The following is a 12,331-nucleotide window of genomic DNA, read 5'->3' as shown; positions in this document are numbered from 1 at the left end:
GTAAGTGCGGGCGAACCCGGAATGGCCTCCGCACAAAGGCGAAGAATGAACTTCTTCTAGAATGTCGGGAATGGCTTTCTTGGGTATCACTAATTTATTGTTTCCATTCATAACTCTGTATAAGAGATCACCCTCAAATCTGTAAGGTTTCACCGCCTTACTCCCTGGGTCAATGTGCAGTTCGCTAATTAGTTCCGCAATCTGTGAATCCTCACGTTGCAAGCGTTTCATATCCAATTTTGGGCTCAAGCTAAGAGTGCAAATATCCACACAATCCTCCTCTTGTCCATATTTGGAGGGCATTTCCTCTTTCAACGGGCATCTTGACAGGAAATTGGCTGTCACATTATTCCTCCCCTTGACATGTTCAATGGTGAATTGGTAGGGTTGTAAACGAATAGCCCAACGCATTAGCCTGGAGTTAAGCATTTTATTGTTCCTTAAGTAACATATACCACAGGCATCGGTCCTAACCTTAAATGGCCGATCAGCCAAATGATGGTGGAAGTGGAGAATTGTTTTTGTTATAGCAAGAGATTCCAGTTCAGGCGTCGAATACCGCTGTTCACTAGGAGTTAATGACTTAGAAAAATAACCCAAAGGATGTTCCTTCTTGTCCTCCTTTACCTGCGCAATATAGCCACCAATCCCGTCTCTGCTTGCGTCCGCGTAAACTATGACCTCTTGAGTCGGGTCGTAGTGTGCCAAAATGGGAGAGGTAATAAGACTTTGCTTTAGAGTGTCTCACGCCTTCTTTTCTTTTTCCCCAAACTCAAACTTAACGTTCTTTTTGGTCATCGCTGTCAATGGTATAGCGATTTTAGAAAAATCCGTCACATAGGATCTATAGAAAGAACATAATTCTATAAAACTTCGAACCTCTTTAACCGTAGACGGGTATGGAATTTGCTTAATAGCCTCTATTTTTGCAGAATCAACTCTAATTCCCTTGGAACTTACAATATGACCCAAGACACTGGCTTCTTCATACCCAAAGAAACACTTTTTAGGGTTGAGTTTTAGATTAGCTTCTCTTAGTCGTGATAAGATTACTCTAGTCCTCTCTAGCATTTCAGGAAATGACGAAGAAGGGCAGATGAGGTCGTCGATATACACTATCAGATATTTCCATTTTATATCTGCAAAAATAACATCCATCATATTTTGAAAGAGAGCGGGCGCGGTACTAAGTCCAAAAGGTAGTCGCAAAAATGCAAACTGTCCTTGCGAGCAGGAGAAGGCTGTCTTCTCTACATCGCTAGGCCTAATTCTCATTTGGTGAAAACCTGATAGTAAATCTAACGTATTAATGTATTTAGCTCCATTTAGGAATGTCAGAATGTCGTCAATTCGCGGAATTGGCTGGGCGTGGGGCCTCAAAATTTTGTTGAAAGATCTGTAATCCGCACAGAACCTCATAGAGCCATCTTTCTTGGGAACAATCACGACCGGGCTGCTATATGGACTACGAGAGGGCTGAATGATCTTACTTTCCAGCAACTTTTTTACTTCTGCCGCTACTATTTCTCTCTGTCTAGGTGTCTCCCGATATGGAGGAGATGCCACTGGAATATCGGTAGTAACCTCCAAAGGACACATAAATTTGTCAGTAGCGGCCGTGAGACGGGACTTATCCCATGCCACTACGTCCCGAAATTCCATAAGTAAATCTAGCAGTTTTTTCCTCTCCTCGGGCTCTAAATCTTTGCTTACATTCAATGCCTTATCTAGCTCTTCTAACGTTTCGGGAATTTTCTGGGGAGCATCCGGTATCTCATTATCACCCTCATCTTCTTTATTGGTGACACGAATAACTTGATGTATATTGCAAATTTCCTCCTTGGGGTGGGTTGGAGTAGTCTGGAGACATGGAGTCAACTTTCCTATATAGAGGCCCTTCGGAAGTGTTTTTGACCGATCTGAGGAAGCAAAGATTGTAATTATGATCTTATCAGTTTCACTCAAAACTGGTCCAGGAGGTATAAAACAGGAATACCAATAAGGAATCCCCCGGGAGGGGGTGAATTCCCAAATGGTCACTCCCGGATGCGGAATTGGAATTTCCACATCATAATGCGCTTTTGCTGGCACCCGAACATTAGTGGGGAGGTGCACTTTATGAGATGAGGCAGTATATAGTTCGTTTAGTTCAGTACCGAATCCTAAACAATCTCTAGCAGGACCAGGATCTTTTTCTAGGGAGTCCTCAGGGAGGGTGCCTTCAACACTGAGAAGGGAGGGATTCCCATCTGTACGTATGATTGAATTATCCTCCTTATCTTTTTGAGCAGGAGGATTTATAGCGGAAGTAGCAGAATGCTTCTCGCTAGCGTCTTCTATGGACGTTTTAGCGGGAATATTCCTCAAATTTTCTAAGTTACGTTCTTTAAATCTAGGAGGATGGGGTGTATGGTAACGTCTTCCACGTTTTCTCATAGAATGAACACTGTCAGTTTGGATGATTGAAACGCTTCTCTTGCCCGTTTCTATTTGAAAGGGTTTTTGTTCTGCTATAATCGACCGAAACGGGATGTGTGAATTTACATGCGTGGTATGACATTCTCTACTGTGTTTGGGGTTCGATGCCCTATGTGCATCTGACTTTCTTGATAAAGGAAGGCTGTTATTGGGTGCGTAGGATACTAGCCTATGATTTTGCTTTCCTCGTGAAAATCGCTCTACATGGGTCAAGTCTAAGGTACTGATCGTACGCATATGAAAACCTCTGTAACTCTTGGGGATCTCGAACCACAGGTCTCCAGCATGATTTCCATCCTTATCAGCCAACGATAGGTACCGCGAATGTATTGAAAGACAATAACGGTGGAGGAAATCTGCTCCTAAGATTACGTCATAAGCGCAATCTTTAGCACTAACTATAGCCATATCCATATACTTCCTCGAGGTGGTTTTCAAGTGGTCCCGAAGATAGAATGATAATCGCACCACTGGAAGAAAATCAGAGGGTTTACTTCCCACTCCCCTTATTTTCACATAACCTTTCAATCGGTCAGCGATCGGGAATCGATATGAGAGATATCTATCGCTGATAAGACTTATCTCAGCCCCAGAATCAATAAGACCGGAAGTCCAGGTGGAGCCAACCTTAATCTTCACGGTACACAATCGTCCTCCTCCCATCCCTATCCCAAAATTATTAGAGTAACTAAGGCGATAGGGTTTTGGTTCTTCCCCCGCCTCTATTGGATCCGTGCAACAAATTCCAACACTAACAAAATCTGGGTCTTCCGGGGTGCTAAGTGAGCTAGCAATCGTACTACGGTAAATCGACTCGGGCATGTTACGCTGCAAAAACATTCTCCTTGCTGCTTCAAATCGTTTCAGAGCTTCCAACCAGCTTTCCAAATCATTTTCTTCTTCAATAGTCGATAAAAAATAATATAAGGCTTCAGGGAGCAATCCCATTCGCATCCTACTTAATAACTCTGTGTCCTCTATTCTTCCATTGAGTAGTTTCAGGTCTCGCTGTAAGGCGTATACGTATGCCATACTATCTTCATTGACCTGCTGCCTTCTGCATGCTAAGTCAAATTCCAATCGAGCTCGGAACTCAATCGATGGGAGTGCTTGGCGCAAATGAGCAGCCAATTCCTTATATCCAAGGCCTGCTAGCTGTGGCTCTTCCACCTGATAGAAATCTTGCGCAGAACCTTTTAAACAGGCAGGTAAATAACATGCTTTGTCAAAACCCGTCCAGTCATAAATGCGTCCAACTGTATCAAACTCTTCTAAAAAACGTTCCACCGATTCGTTTCTATCGCCACTGAAAGTTGGTATACTTACGTTCGGGTAGACACGGAGCGGGACAGAAAAAAATTCATTCTTAGAGGGATCTCTATCTCCTTGTGCAGGGGGAGAAGTTTGATAGTCCGATTTTCTAAGAGTTTGCTCTGGTCCTGAGTTCGAGACTGAGTAGTGGAAAAATGTGGGGCTTCGTTTCAGATCCCTATCTCCTTTATTTCCAGTACTTCCATCTTTCTTTCTCATATCCGGTTGCATACCCTTCGATTCTTTTGTCAAGCTGTTTTCTTGAGACGAGAATTCCTTTTTAAAATTGCAAGGTCTTAAGTTGGTACCTAGGACAGCGGCAAGTTCATTCTTTACTTCCTCCTTAATTGCAACTAAATCCCTCCTGTCTAGATTCTTATATCTACAATCTAATTTTTCTTCTTGTGAGGATCGGGTTCGATCCTCAGACTGTTCTTCGTTAAACACTAAATGTGCTTTACTCCCTTGTCTGGTGCTTGGCTTACAGCTATAACCTTCTTCGATGTTTTGCATGGCTTCCCCACTCCAATTTTGCAGGCTGTGTCGGCTTAACGCGGACGTATTCTCAGCAACTTCGCCTGACTGGGTGACAACAGAGGGAGGGAAAGAACTAGATCCTGACTTCCCTGGTTCTATAAACCGCCCATACTTCTGCATCTCCTTAGTAGCAGGGGATTCCGATTCGTTTTCTACTGCGCTGTTTTCTTCCGCCGATGCTGAGCTATAATTGTCTTCATACGAAGTTTCGTTAAAGTCCGAAGTGCGTTCTTGAGCGGAGGTAGGTAATGACTTATGTTCTGTCACCACTTCTTGCAGGAATTGCACTGATTCTCCAAACTCAGCGTACTCGAAAATCCGCTCGATGTTTCGATTTATTGCTTCCTCGGTCCAACGCTGGTTATCTCCTTCATTTTCTTCTCCGTTTTCATCCTCCCGTTCTTCCTCCTTTGTTTCTTCTTCTTCTTCCTCAGGGATGCTAGGTAGCGTCGGAGATCTGGAAGGGGATCGTCTGGTTGCTTCTAAAGTGGTCCCCTCTTTGATCCTGCGCGGGGTTGATGCGACAGCGGTCTTCCAGTCTGAAGGGCTAATTGTTCCCTCCGGACTCTTGGCCAGGGGTGGCCTGGAGTCTTCAAATTCCGTGGTGTTACTTGTTGAGTGTTCGTAGAAGTCGTCAGAACTTAAGCGACCCTCAGCTAACAGGTGTAGTTCATATTCTAGCGCTTCTCTACGCATAGCTTCCTCGTCTCTCTCATCTTGCTCATCGGTCCCCGAATGGGACTGCGATAACGCTTCTGGTATACTAATTAAATTATCTACCCTTTCAAGCTGTACAATTGTATCCTCTAACGGAAGTCGATGATTAAACATGGAAGGTACGGTCTGTGTTGTCTTAGACGATATCACTTTCAAATCAGGATCTGTCTGAATTCTAATTATTTTTGGAAATCTATAATCTGTCTGAATGCTAATATTTTCTGTATTCGTAACTGGATCTGTTTGAATTCCGATATCATATTTGTCCAATATAGCGTCCGATGGCAATAGTACATCGGATAGGTCCGCATGGTCGGTCTGGAAAATAATACCAAGTTTTTCACAACCGACCTCACTTCTTCTAATCACGGTAGTTTGAACCTTTTTATTCGCCATATTCCGCACTAAAGGTCTTACCAGCTTGAGTACTAAAGGGGAGAGATTCGTCCTCATCGATTCCTTAAGAGATGCAATTTTATCTTCATCTATTCTTATGTCTGTCTGGGGGCTTACAATTTCTTTGGATTTACTTGCTAATTCTACCTCGAAGGACTGAAGTTGGAACTCCGACTGCTCTGCCGCAGGCGGTGTGATTGCTTCAGATACTTCGAATTTTACAGGAAGATAAATTGCAATTGGGCTAACAAGCCCAGTCGTTAAGTCATCTTCCCTAGTAGGTTGGGCTGCCGAATCATTGATGTATGATTCTGGCATAATCCCTGGTTCTAACGATACTGACCCTTTCATCATTTCGCCAATGATGTCAGATTCTACTTCGATGGTAGAGATCGGGTCTGAGTCCAATTCCACGGTTTTCTGTTTTAGGGCTTTTTCGAATTCTTCCTGTAAATTCAGGGAATTTCGATAAGATCTACTATTTCCTCCCTGAGGAGTTTCTTCAAGTCCCTCAATATTAAACATTTTTCTAGGTAAGGGATTTGGTTTCTCGGGTCGTCTGTCTGCGTCCAGTTCTGGGTTCGACGCTGAGCACAGGGGGCTGGATGCTGCCAACGGGGTATCTTCACAACCTGTCCGTGGTGCGTCCTGCACTGTCGAACTAGAGTTCGAAACCGGCGTAGGTGGGTCTAAGTACTGTGTTCGATTCCAGGAATCAGATATCTCTCTCGAATCAGTCTCTACCCAGCGACCAAATTCTGGTCGTCTTGTTCCTAACGCCTTCCTCTTATCACAATGAATGCAGTACACATTTCCAAATCGGTCCTGTATAATGCAATGCTTTCCATCGGGAAAAGGTGAGTATGGGCATTGTCGAAAGCCCAATTCCCGGAGAACTTGTTTGAACTTTTTACTAAAACTCATATTGTATTATATGAATGTTGCATATTCGTATCCGCTACTTGTTATAGTAACCTATTTAAAACAATGAATTATATACTGCTATTATCTGTTACCACTTCCTTCCTTTCTACATTTCCGATAGACCTGACTTTCTTATTGTTAAACAAAATAAAAGTAACTCGTGTATACGTATTAGAGTTTATTTGAAAGGTTGAAGAGAAACATTAAGATATCCAATTTTTATTACCAACGGAGCTTGTTGAGTTTTGCAATTCTCAGATGATTGGGTGTAGTCCGGTATTCAAAAAGTGACGAGGGACAGTGTCCGAACAGAAATCAAAGTTTTATTCCTATAAAATTACTCCTTAACTTAGATATATTATTTTCTTTTGCATTGCCAAGAAAAAACTTCCGCTCGCGCAAAACAAATGTTCAGCTACACCACTGAAAAGTCATTAAATATCAATATCACTCTAAAAGAATATTAGACAAAATACTAAACCTAAAACATAAACATAAATACAAAATGAAAAAAAATATGTATAATTACTTTACCTACAACAATAGTTTGGCAAAAAAAAATCCAGAGTATGAAGGGAGGGATTGGAGATAAAGCGTCAAGACAGTGAAAATGCTACCCGGAAAAGCCTCCACCAAAGTTATTACGATATATATATTTGTGTGTGTGTACACACTGCATTTTACACTAAAATCTGAGGGAGTTGGCAAGGGTCAAGTGGCGACCCTAATTTAGTTACTGCGTAAGTATGCAGAACACTAGTTATGTGGTTCCTAGAAGGATCCTGAAAAAGAAACATACTTACTTTACCAAATATGGGTATTAGATTCCCATGAGGCCATTATCGAGGTTGGTCCCAGACTGTTCCTCTAGGCGAATCTTCCTTAAGCAAGTCTTACGTTGTTGAGAATGCACAGAGAGTAGGTGTCGGAAGAGTAAGATTGAAGAAGAGTGAGACTCATAGAGAAGGTTCGATTCCAGTAAACCTTTCGTTCACAGTCGCGTCTCACACTCTAGTTTAGTACTTGCTTAAGCAACTCCCAGTATCATGTCCCTTAAATAAGATAGTGAGTAGTCAGCTATCTAAACAGCCTCGAGAAAACCTTCTGTCATCAGTGCCAAGTTCACAGGATACTTATAAAGAAAACGGGGACGTTAGCTACAATACACTAACGGGATCGAGTAGCATAATATGTCTATCGACTAATCCTCCAAACAGCTGTTAGTAGTCATTAACTCTTGAACAATAATCCATAAAAAATGAAATAATCCTTTTAAGCTAGCACATTTATTACAAGACTAGTTAAAATAATATATACAATAAAATTACAAAACAATAATTCCAAAGTAACCCAGCATTTCATTGAGGTTTACAAGAGTCGTCTTCGATATCATATTTTAATCATTTATGCAGTTTATTTTCATAATATTAAACACCAAATTGAATATCCTTGATTTCACTGGCTATCTCACGACTGTAAGGTAGTCTACCTACGTCCCAAAAAGGAAAGTATTGCAAAAATAATTTACTAAGCTAGAGTTAATGATCTGAATGACGGAAAGTTGTTAAAGTCCGAAGTTTCAGCCTCCCAACCTTCATATCTGCACTTTCTTTGCCGTTTAGTAGTAAATATTAAAAATTCATTTCTTACATACCTGAAGAAACTTCTACATGAAGTGTTGACTGACACTCCGCGCGACGATGTTGAACCAAGACCCGCACAAGGCGAACACCACACAAACTCACCCCAAAATCACCTCGAGAATTTCTGTTTTTAATTTTTATATGCGCCGTATGACGTAAGATCACCCACTCAGAAACTGAGTCGGCAGAAGCCGTTCTTAGTTTTTGGTTTTGAGATAAAGCTGCACAATTTTATCAAACCCTGTCATTCCCTTCCTTTGGAAAAATAACGCAACCCAAGACTTCTAGGATGTGCATAGACACTGACGAATTTAGAATGATTCTGAGCGTCATACTTCAGGAGAACTCAATTCCGTAATTTTCTTAATTGCGTAGAATAGAGATCTCAGAAACGCTCTGACTTTTGTTCGTCACGTACTTCACGGAATTGTTTGCTCATAATTTAATACGTGTTTATCATCGGCTACTTATTTACGTCAATCCTTCTATCGTGGCTTGCTCTGTTACCTTTTCCAAAGGTGTGGGAGAATTAAAAAGACACTAAAAATAACAATCATGTTGGCATGGTGCCTACAAGAACCAAATTTCAATAACGATCCTCTACCGACTTTCCTCAAGAGTAGGGTCACTTCATGTCAGTAGTGGCCGAAATAAATTAGTGGCGGCTTCCCCTAGTTTCAAGACCAGGCTAATGTTACACCGTAACAGCATATATGTTAATTGTTTTAAATTAATTTTCTCGGAGAACGGTCTTGCAACACGTGCTCGGGAAATTCCCGTAATTGAACGCACAAAGTATCGGAAGTGGACTTCAACAATAGAACCATTTATTTTACGCTAGAAAATATTTAATTTTATTTAAGACATTTTGAAACATTTATTTTATAAAACATGAGTTATAGATTGATTTGTTCTAAATTAAATTAATATATTTGTTTTCAATTAATATATTTGGTGTTCATATTTTGCGAATGTCAGTGAGGGTATTAGGCTGATTCGTTCTATATTTGTTCGTTCGTCTGCCTGTACCACACGTACAGCAAGGTACCACTTTCCGTCTTTTAAGTTTAAATTTTCAGGGTACAAGTACGAGACAAACTAAATTTCATGTTCAGATTTTGGCGGCATACCAACCTAAAATTTCAAAATGGCGGATATCCACGCCGCAGTTTTCAGTTTTTCACGTTGAAATTTTCAGAGTAGAAGCACAAGACACTCTAAATTAACTGTATATATTTTGGCGGCGATCCAACGTAAAATTTCAAAATGACAGTCATTTTTTAAAAGAGCAGTGCATAGAAAATTGTTGCAAGTTGTGACAATCATAATCTTGAAATATAAATCACATTCTAACATTTTTACCCTAACGACATTGGAATATTTTTAAAACAACCTCAATTAAACCCGAAAATACCCGAAAAACCCCATATGGGTCCAGGTGTGTTGGGCTTTTTCAAAAAAGTCAGTATTGTATTGTATTGTATTGTATTGTATTTATTTTCACACGTTTTCATACAAATTTTTCACAACGTGAACGTATGAGTTGGACACGTCACAAGAACATTGAATGTTTACATATTTATACATTTAAATCTACATCCAATAGTAAAATAGCGTCAATTTAAGTAAAAGAGGTACAATTTTTCATTATTCTAATTTACATACAACGATATAAAACAATATAACAGTTAATAAAGCATTACATTATACATATGCAAAAATATATATACACTTTAATCCTTATTTACTACAGACATTTTTAATATAAGTGATTATAGATTTGCGAGATATTCTCCTACAGAATAGAAGCAGTGCTCGAATAGTTAGTACTTGATTGCTTTATTGAAGCCGGATGTTTTGTTTTTTAAAGTGGAAGGAAGCTTGTTATAAATATTCACTGCCATAGGAAATGTACTATTCTTATGCACTTTTAAACGTGAAGACTACATTAAGATCCGACGCTTGTTTTGTATTATGCATATGAATATCTGAGTTCAACCAGAAATTGCTTGTTATACCTATCTATATATCTTTTTTACAAATTTTAGAAGTTCATATATATATAAACATGGAAGAGATAAGATTTCAAGAAATTTAAATAGAGGTTTAAAAGAAGTTCGAGAAGAACTACAGTGCCAAGAATAAAAACCAACCAAAAGTCATACTAGTAGTGTTTCTCTTGTAAATATAAAATACAGCTTCTGTACAATATGTAGGAATACGGCGCCGGTGGAAAATAGTATCTTATACAGTTGTCTTTCATATGCACTTACGTATTTTATCCATCGTAAAGCATTTATAATTATTTTACACTTGTAACGCTTCACTTATAAACCTAAAATACATGTATATTACTTTGAATTTAATTCTATCGCCTGCAGAAATGTATTTTTAATAAATGTGTCTTTTCATGCATAGTTTTGAATTTTACCTGCATATCTTCCAAAATGTGGTGCGCCGAAAGTAATCCAGCACCTAAAATTTAAAGGTCTGAGTGACGACTGACTGATCCTCGTACAAGACAAGCCGATTAATTTAAAAACTTGAAATTTCGACAGTACAAGGGATTTGTGACGTATGGTACCACTAAAGAAGATTTTTTGGAAATTCTACGTGAAAGGGGCGGGAAGTACTTTAATAAAGTGGCTATATCTCTGAATGTCTTAGGCATAGATGCTTGAAGTTTTATTTGGACTTCTCATTTAAAATAATTTGATACGTTTTTAAGGGTTTTTTGATATTTTAGTAAAAATGGGAAGATAAGAGTGGAAAATGAAAAACAGGGGATGGGTGTGCAATTATTATAATCAAATGTCGATATCCCGGAAGATTTGAACGTTAGGAACATGGCGTTTGGAATTCGGACTCATCATTTAACATAATTAGACACGTATTTCAGTTATTAATTATTATTATTTTGACACTACTTAGAGTGGAAGAAATAGGGCGTATACGCGGAAAGGGGTGAAAAGCATTTTAATAAGATGGCCACATCTCCGAATCCCTTAAGCTTAGAAACTTGATGCTTTGTATTTAGGCTCCTCATTCAAAATAATTTGCACGTGTTTCACTGATTTTTGATATTTTAGTAAAAATTTGAAGAAAAGAGGGGCAAAGGAAAAAAGTCTTGGTTTGAAGGTTAGAAACATGAACTTCTAATTTAAAATAATTAGATAAATAATTAAGCTTACTTATTTAAATATATGTCCTAGAAGGGAAGAAGAAGGGTGCTGACGGCGATGGAGGGAGAATGGAGGTAGTAAAAATTATGAAATGAAATGAAAATGAAATCTTTCAGTTTAACGTCCCACGATTATGTCTGTAAGGCTAAGGGCGATTGGTGGTAAAAGTTAGTAGACACGTGTCCGAGAGTTTTTTGAAAATTCCGTATATTAGAGTCAAAGAGGCTTAATTGTTGGTCTGACAGTGAAGCGAGTACGTTTAGAACTAGTTGAAACGTTTAGAAAGTACGTAGTTCATCTCTGCTGCATGGGGTCCTTGGTTCGATCCCAGCTAGCGCCAAGCGGGCTTTGTGGTAAACAAACCGTGTGCATGTGTTTTCTCGGGGCTGTCCCGTTTCCTCCCACTTACTTTATTCCACTATTTCATTCATTTCTCATCATCAGCGTCTTCTCACCCTGGATGCATAAACGTGGGACGTTAAACTAAATGTTTCATTTCATCTTAATTTCTTCTTGAGTTGTACCTGCTTCTTGAGTTATACATAATATTTTCAATCTGTGAACAATGCTAAACTAGTGTATTAATATAGTTTGCTGACGTTATAGTGCCTACAATTCTCCGCAGAATTTGATATTTATGAATTCTGATAGAACAACTTCGTGTAGGCTTTGCTTTGGAAGTAATTTGGAAATACGTGACTTGTTAAACAATGCATGCTAGAAAGTATCTCTCATCCATGTTCGCGAATAGTTTGTTTTCTGCATTACTACTCCCTGAATACAGCGTGGGTGTAAAGTCAGTTCTTATTTGTAACAATGAATATTTCTAAAACTAAACAACTTATCACAGTTTTATTTTCATCGAATACATTATTAGAGTGCACCATTTGGTTATTAAGTTACATTTCAACGTATGCACCCGCATTTTCCACAACTTCTAAAATGTTAACAGTATCACACGCCAGCTAAGCTGATGCTAGTTTCTAGGATAATCTAGATTAAAAATAGGTATTGACTTTACAACCACCGTGTATATTCTGAAACTATTAAATTATTCCTCGTCTTCCTGCTATTTTTTATAGATACATTGCTTTCATCAATTTCTAATTTACAACGGCAGGGTTGGCTGGTTGAAACAGCTTT

Source organism: Thermobia domestica, chromosome 14, assembly GCF_964235325.1.
Source record: "Thermobia domestica chromosome 14, izTheDome1.hap1.1, whole genome shotgun sequence".
Taxonomy (NCBI): domain Eukaryota; kingdom Metazoa; phylum Arthropoda; class Insecta; order Zygentoma; family Lepismatidae; genus Thermobia; species Thermobia domestica.
Note: the sequence above shows the minus strand (reverse complement) of the source record.